The sequence below is a fragment of the Seriola aureovittata genome, chromosome 11 (genome assembly GCF_021018895.1).
Source record: "Seriola aureovittata isolate HTS-2021-v1 ecotype China chromosome 11, ASM2101889v1, whole genome shotgun sequence".
NCBI classification, from domain to species: Eukaryota; Metazoa; Chordata; class Actinopteri; order Carangiformes; family Carangidae; genus Seriola; species Seriola aureovittata.
Window position 1 is genome coordinate 16,847,712 of NC_079374.1, and position 7,153 is coordinate 16,854,864.

General features: G+C 38.8%; 1 long non-coding RNA gene across 1 annotated transcript in view; it reads left to right on the top strand.

Moving 5' to 3' along the window:
• The window catches only part of LOC130177059 (uncharacterized), a 42,777-nt gene extending 36,588 nt beyond the window's left edge, over nt 1-6,189 (top strand). Inside the window, exon 3 of the long non-coding RNA XR_008828967.1 lies at nt 5,840-6,189. This is a non-coding gene — a long non-coding RNA (uncharacterized LOC130177059). The remainder of the gene's footprint in view (nt 1-5,839) is intronic.
• The last annotated feature ends 964 nt before the right edge of the window (nt 6,190-7,153 follow it).

The window sequence follows — 7,153 nt, forward strand, 5'->3', positions numbered from 1 at the left end:
TGTGTTCCTGACGTCCTGACGATGTCTAAGTCTCTTTAGTCCTGTCATAATATTAAAGGCTTGTGACATCAGCAAACACAAAGCCTCTGATCAACGGTTCTGCCACTTTCTACCCAAATTAATGAATGCTAAATGTCAGCAAAAATGCCTGCAAGTCCAATTACATCTTTCATTACTCTGTCTTCTCGAGGATTGATGAGCTAAAATTGTAGGCATTTACAGAGCAGAGCTGAAAGTAAGGTGAGGAAATCATTTTTCTCCCTGATTGGTGCCCTTGGAGGTTGCAGGCTAAGAAATTCAGCATAAGCAGCTAATCCGGGAGACGATATGTGCTTTCTTTGTTATTTGAATTCTCAGCATGGCAGTGGTGAAGGTGAAAATGATTCGGGAGCCATTACTGTGCCCCCATGTCGCTGCGCCAAAGAACTGACTGAGCAGGAGGACACTAGGTCAAGATAATTACAGCCATATTGCACAGAGATAATGCTTTTTTTTTTTATCTGACTTTGGTCAGCAATACAGTTTCTGCCTCTGAACTGTGAACCGATGGCTGTTGAGGAAAGGGGGAAAAGTACTATTTTCATATTTCATTTTTCAAAGCTGTATTTTTTTCTAAATGAGCAGCATGGTAATGTGAACACTCCTGGCAAGTCCACCAATTTCTAAATTTAATCATTGCTGCCTTGCAGTCTGTCTGCCTGGGCCACAAAGATCCATACACACACTGTATAGTGAGTGTTCAGCTTGAGGGAAACTTCACCCCTCATTCACAGCAGGAAGTCCCATCTTTCAAAGTGAAGAGTTTTGAACACAGGCTTGGTGTCTGTCTTGCAGTATGAATTGGAGACATGCACATTGAAGAATAGCTGTCCACTGAAACAAAATGTCTGTCAGGTAACATTAACATGTCACTGCAGAGCTGCCCTTGCTGTGGCATTTCTACTATATGTGGATAGCATGTCAGGACTGATACACCTACTTGCCTCAGCTTTGACAAAAAAAAAAAAAACACTAGAAATATACTGAATTAGTGAGAATGTGCCTCTTTTTTCCCAAGGTACATTTTCAGGCTATTTTCCAGATGCAGTGGAAAGACGCAACAGCTGTATATTCATCAGTGTGTTGCTCCAAAACTTCCATGTGAGATGGAATTCTCTTGTGACATTAATTCACTTATCATTGGTATTATTATTATTATATGAGGCATTTTAGGAAAACTGGTGAATAAAAGCTTCTAACATACAGTACATCCAAACACTGTCTTTGTCAGGCTTGGTAAATAATAGGGATGGGAATCAAGACCCAGGCGGACCTATACGCTCACTACGCATGTTGCGTAGGGCTCTGCAAATTAGGCAAGAACCCTGCCTCTCTTTTGTGTTAAAGCTGGTGTTAATGTTAACAACTTTGCTGAGAGAATGAAGAAGAGCTTTCCTATTGGTCACTAAAAAAGGAAAAAAAAACGCTATAAAGGAGCAGCAATCGGGTAAACTCTCAAAGTTTGATGTCGCAAATAAGAATAGGCTAATGTTATGTGCTGGCTTGCGGTGCATCTCTCTCTGTCTATCTCTCTAACCTGTCTGGGCAGTGCGTCTCTAGCCACTTCCAGGGCTGTTCTGTGACTTTGTGGCTGGCAAAAGATAGTTAAACACAACTATTTAATACATCTTATAAACACCAACAGGCAACAGTGTTTGTAAACCACAGCTCAGCAAAGATAAGTCCATTGCACATGCACCAGCAGCAACATCTGTGGGGATCAGTCCAGACAATATATGGCTGACATCTTTTTAAAACAAGACAATGATTATCTAGTCTGTCAATCAAGGTTCAGTTACAATGTTGGATTAATGTAAAATGGATCGACATCAACTATTGATGAAATATTCAGATGTTGATTAACTAGGCATACTGGGCAATATGGATGCACATCTGTCAGTAAATAGTAACCATCATGTATTCAGCCAAGCCATAGTATAAATAATATTTTATATTTGAACATTTCTAAAAGGAAGTCTGGGGAGCCTGTTTGAATGGACATGATGCAGCTAATTAAATTGATAACAAAGCTGCAATCATAGCTTTGGCTATACAATATAAACATAAGCCTATAGCCTAAGTCAGGTTTGACTGTGGCAAAAACCTGTATAGGCCTACTTTTTTTCCCCAAACAGAAAATAGATCAGGAATAGTTAAGGAAATCAATAAAGAATCAAACTGATAAGCATAATATAAGAGACCATACAATACCATAAGATAATGGTATTGGTATCAATAAAATCTTATCAATTCCCATACCTAGTAAATAAAAATCCCAAAACATTTGCATCCAGCCAGATGATTAAAAAAGGTGTAAATGCATCCTTCTCTCCAAGCTTTCCTCCTCTCAAGTGTAACTATGTCAGCAAGTGGTCTATGGAAATCGCCTCCAACATGGCCTGTTTTAATGATAGCTGAATTTACCCTGGAGTCCACTGAAATTAGCTGCTGTTCTCCCACTCCTTAAAGTGACAGCATTTAGCATTTATTGGATTCATGATGACAAACCCAAGCTCCTTTTTTTTTTTTTTAAAGTATATTTTTTTGGGCTTTTTATGCCTTTAATGGACAGCACAGTGGAGAGTGACAGGAAACAGGGAGGCAGAGAGAGGGGGAATGACATGCAGCGAAAGGCCGTCCGATGCGGGATTCGAACCGGGGCCAACTGCAGCGAGGACTGTAGCCTCTACACATGGGGCGCCTGCTTAAACCACTACGCTACACGACGCCCCCAAACTCAAGCTCCTTTTGACTCAATGAGGGTCAAAAGTGTTGTAAAACCACAAAAATCCAAAAGACATGCAAGTGCAAAATGAACATAAAGGCTTCTCGCATCAGATTTCACTGTTCACACCTCTGGCTTTACACTGCACCACTCTTTTTCTCAAATTTTCTCTAATATTGACTATGCACAGACCCGTCCTTAGAACACAGATACTTAAATTTACTTGTGGCTATGCTGGCTTGGCTGAATACATTGTGAGCTACATCTAGGAAAACCATCAGCTGAACACATGTTGAATGCTTAGAAAAAAATAAAAATAAATTATGCAGATTCAAGTGTAAGATAAATCAAGCACACAGAGGTAATATTTTTACAATATTTTACGTTTTTCTTTGAGTTGTGAGTAGTACTGTATAATTTGTCACAATCAGAATACATTTGCAGAATTGAAGATGCTGCTCATCAGCTTTACATGAATTCAAAGACCTTATCATGATGTGTGTCTTATTACAGCTTTACATTTGACTTTTATTGTTGCCAGTACAATTTCTATAAGAAACTTATTATATATTGATGTTTTTTTTTTTTTTTCTTAAATATAATTTTTCCCTGGCATACATACAGTATGTATTTCAATCTTTTTTGTCTGCTCAGCAGCTAAGACCAAGATGATACTTTAGTAATGATTAGATGACCAACAGGATCTTTTAGAAGCAATAAAGTAAAAATTGAATATTTTAATTCTTCATTACCTGTGAAGTACCCGGAAAAATACATGTGGATTTTTAACTCCAATGAAATGAATCATAGTTAGATGTGTCATATTAGTGTAATGCCAGCAACAATATCTACAATAATATCAAAATTTCTGAATATCTCTGCTCCCAAAGATTGTTCTATAATTCTTTGCAGAAAAGTTTGTCTTGATCATTACTTTTAGCAAATTACCCTTTTGCTTTTAAGTTTGCTTTGTAAAGCATTCTTTTGAGTGATGCTTGGAAGTTTGATAAATAGGGTCCAGCAGAACAATTTAGTGCCATATTTCCGCAAACTAACATTCTCTCAATTCATTCTCTTGTCCAGTGAATGCAGTGTATATAAAGAAAATAACAAACAAATGAAGACCTGCAGTCAGGTACACAGCTGTACAGTTATTTCAGAATTTCTAAAAACTTTTTCTGTATTGTACTCCAAGTCAAAGTGTGGGTGGATAGTGTCTTCTCAGCAGTGGCACTCAAAGGAAAATGTTTGACATTTTTTTCAACACAAATTGAAAGCATTATTGGCAAAGTGATGTCTTAAATTCAATAGTGAGGTGCTTATGTAACTTGCACTAATGTGAAATGCGTCAAAGGGGCTGTGTGCGTATTGGCACCAAGATAGAAAAGATATAATTTAGTAAGGTCCTTATTTTTCATACCTAAAGGTAAGAAAAATAACAGTCTTCAAGTTAACACATAACCTGTGTATTTCTGCAAGCTTTCAGAGTGGCTTTAAAATGGAGGACTATCACATCTTGAACATTTTTGAATTTTGTGTTTTGTGCCTTATTTGTGGTAGTGGGGTTGGAGGATGCTGTGTGCTCCAACATTATAAATTGATTTTCCAAATCTTCATATATTCTTATCTCTAACTATAAGTATTCAATTGACTGCTGATTTAACCAGCTCTGTGTTACAAATTGCAGTGTAATGAATTCATAAGAAAAAAGACTTGGTACTTTACTTCATGTCTCAGGTTACTGTATCCTCAGTGAACAAATAAACATTCAGGGTCCCAATTTCACCTCCTTCCATGGTGATCTGCTTCTTTGGGGGGGATGACTTTCACATATCAGAAGAATGCAGCGTCCAGTTTAGTCTCATTTAGACATCTAATGTGAACCTGCACATTGGACAGATAGTGTGAGATTTTATTTTATTTGGTAAGGACTGGTAGTTACTCCAACTCTTTCAGATTTCAATGAATTTGTTCAACACAACATTTTCCAGTCAAGACACAAGTGTGGGTAAAGCTTCATTTTACAGAAAAGAGCAATGGAACCTTAGAAAACTAAAGTGTTCCCAGAGTCTGTCATTGTGAAAAAAGGCAATATGCAACATGCTTTGAATATAGAACAATGAGTAGTTTTTTGGTTCGGGAAGTCTGTAACTTTCAGGCTATTGTAAACTCCTGTCAACCACCACCACCACACTCACGTGCAGACACACACTCCTCACACACATAGTCCACACAGTTGGGCCACCCCTCTTATAAATCTTCACTCATTAATCATTTAGAGGAAGCAATTTGTGGAGCACCTGTCCCAAGCAGAAGGCCATTAGGGTTTTCGATGGAAGGAGCACTGTGGGTCTAATGGCTTTTCAGTGGAACTTATTGGAAGACATATTGGATTCTCTGCTACACATAGCCACTAGCTATAAGATAGTGGGTGCTGAAGCAGAGCTTGCAGTTTTAAATGCTGCACTAGATACAGAAAAAAAGCACTGTAGTCAGGATATTTGCCTAGGCATTGCAGAACCGTGAATTGTAATTGATGAATTGTTGTGAAAGTAAATTGGATTTTCAGAAATCGAGGTAAATCCTTTCATCAATGCACCTATCCTCTAAACCAGTTAGTTCCTGTTTGCTCCCACAGTGCTTCAGAAGCCTATCCCAGCATTCATAGGGTAAAAGGAAGCTTGCCAATCTGGTGCTGAGCAAGTGTAAATGTGATGTGCACACATTCACACGTCCGATCGACAGAATCATACTTTAACTCTCATGTTTGTCTTTTTAACAAAGACGAAACCAAAGTTTACACAGAGATATGAATTTCAAATACATCCGATTCAATCTGCCAGTAATAATTCCGGTAAACATAATCACTGCGAGCACCTGTTCAGTAACCTGTGATGGATGCTCCTTTGAAGAGAACAAGCAACAACTCATCACCGGCCCAGGCACTGTTCCTGGACCTCATCATGACATTTTGTCAATAATTGAAAAAAATATGCTTGCTATTCATTGCTTCAAATACAACAGCCCCATTCCTTGTTTAGATTCTCATTACCAATTCTGTGCTTCTCCTCGGAGGATTATCCACCTGGAGCAGTTGGCTGTCACTCTGGCGGCGCTGCAAAGCCAACTGAAAGCCGTGGGGAATGCTGTGGCCCTGCATCACTGTACACCGTACAGTATCAGCCTGAGCAAGGACAAGACCCATCAATATTAGTCTGTCATCTTATCTGATAGAGACGAGCCCAGTGCTGAATCACCAAGCTCAGAACAGGCCCTATGTTTTGTAAAGCACTTCACTTCACTCTCCTCTATGAATATGAATGGCCACGACACTCCATAACTCCTCAAACTTTTCTTTTACTTTGCAGTACGTACAAGTTGTATTGGTTGCATCAGACAAATGCAAATAAACACCTTTAAAAGATCGTAACTGGCAGAAGAGTATGTTTATTATAACATCAAATGTCTACTAAATGTTCACTGTATGATATAGATATGATACCATAGACCAGGAGTCATAACTATGCTGATCTTATATTAGAAAGATATTTAGGTCTTTCTTAGCATTACACAGCAATTAATGACTAACAAAAGTAATAATGCTTGAATGCTGTGTAGACCAAGATTTTCAACATTCGTGTTGGCTGTTGGTTGCTATTTGATGTCAAGAAGTCTACTGGGCAGAGTACAGTCAAAGTGACTGAATCCAACATAATCCTGATACGCGCACCCTTGACCCTTATCATCTCTACATGTGGAAAGCAAAGGAGCAGAAAATACAGCTGTGGGTCATAATACAATTACCATACAAGAGTTACGAGTTGTATTTTGCTTTCAGCTAGCTCCTCCAATGCCTGCCTTCCATGATTAAAAGCTCTCTGTCCCCAACTTCTCACCCTCCTTAAGTTATGTGTCTCTTCTGACAGGGCGATGGAGGAGTTGTCCCGAACACCCAACTTTGTTAAACTCAGGTCCATACCACCCCCCCCATTCATCCGTCTTCTTTCTCATTAAGCACTATTAATTGTCCACACATGTACCATGGGGCATTGTTTATTAATTCACATCCTGTGCCCATTAGGTCCCATCAGCCATCTCTAGACAAATAGCCACCCATTAGACAGCTCAGTCTTCTAATGAGAGACGGTCGCATGTGGGTGGCTCCCATTACAAACAACTTTGGGGATGCAAGGCTCACATTTTTCATTTCTCCAACCTCAACAGTTATAGTTACTGCGGTACTGCCATCTGCAACTTAAAAGTGTAACATGGGAACAGTTAGAAATAAACTTTTATTTTAATAGTGCCTTTCATACACAAAATGCAGCGATTAATTTAAAAGTGAAAGAGTAGTTCCAGTATATGAAAGTCAGAGATTGCTACCCAAGA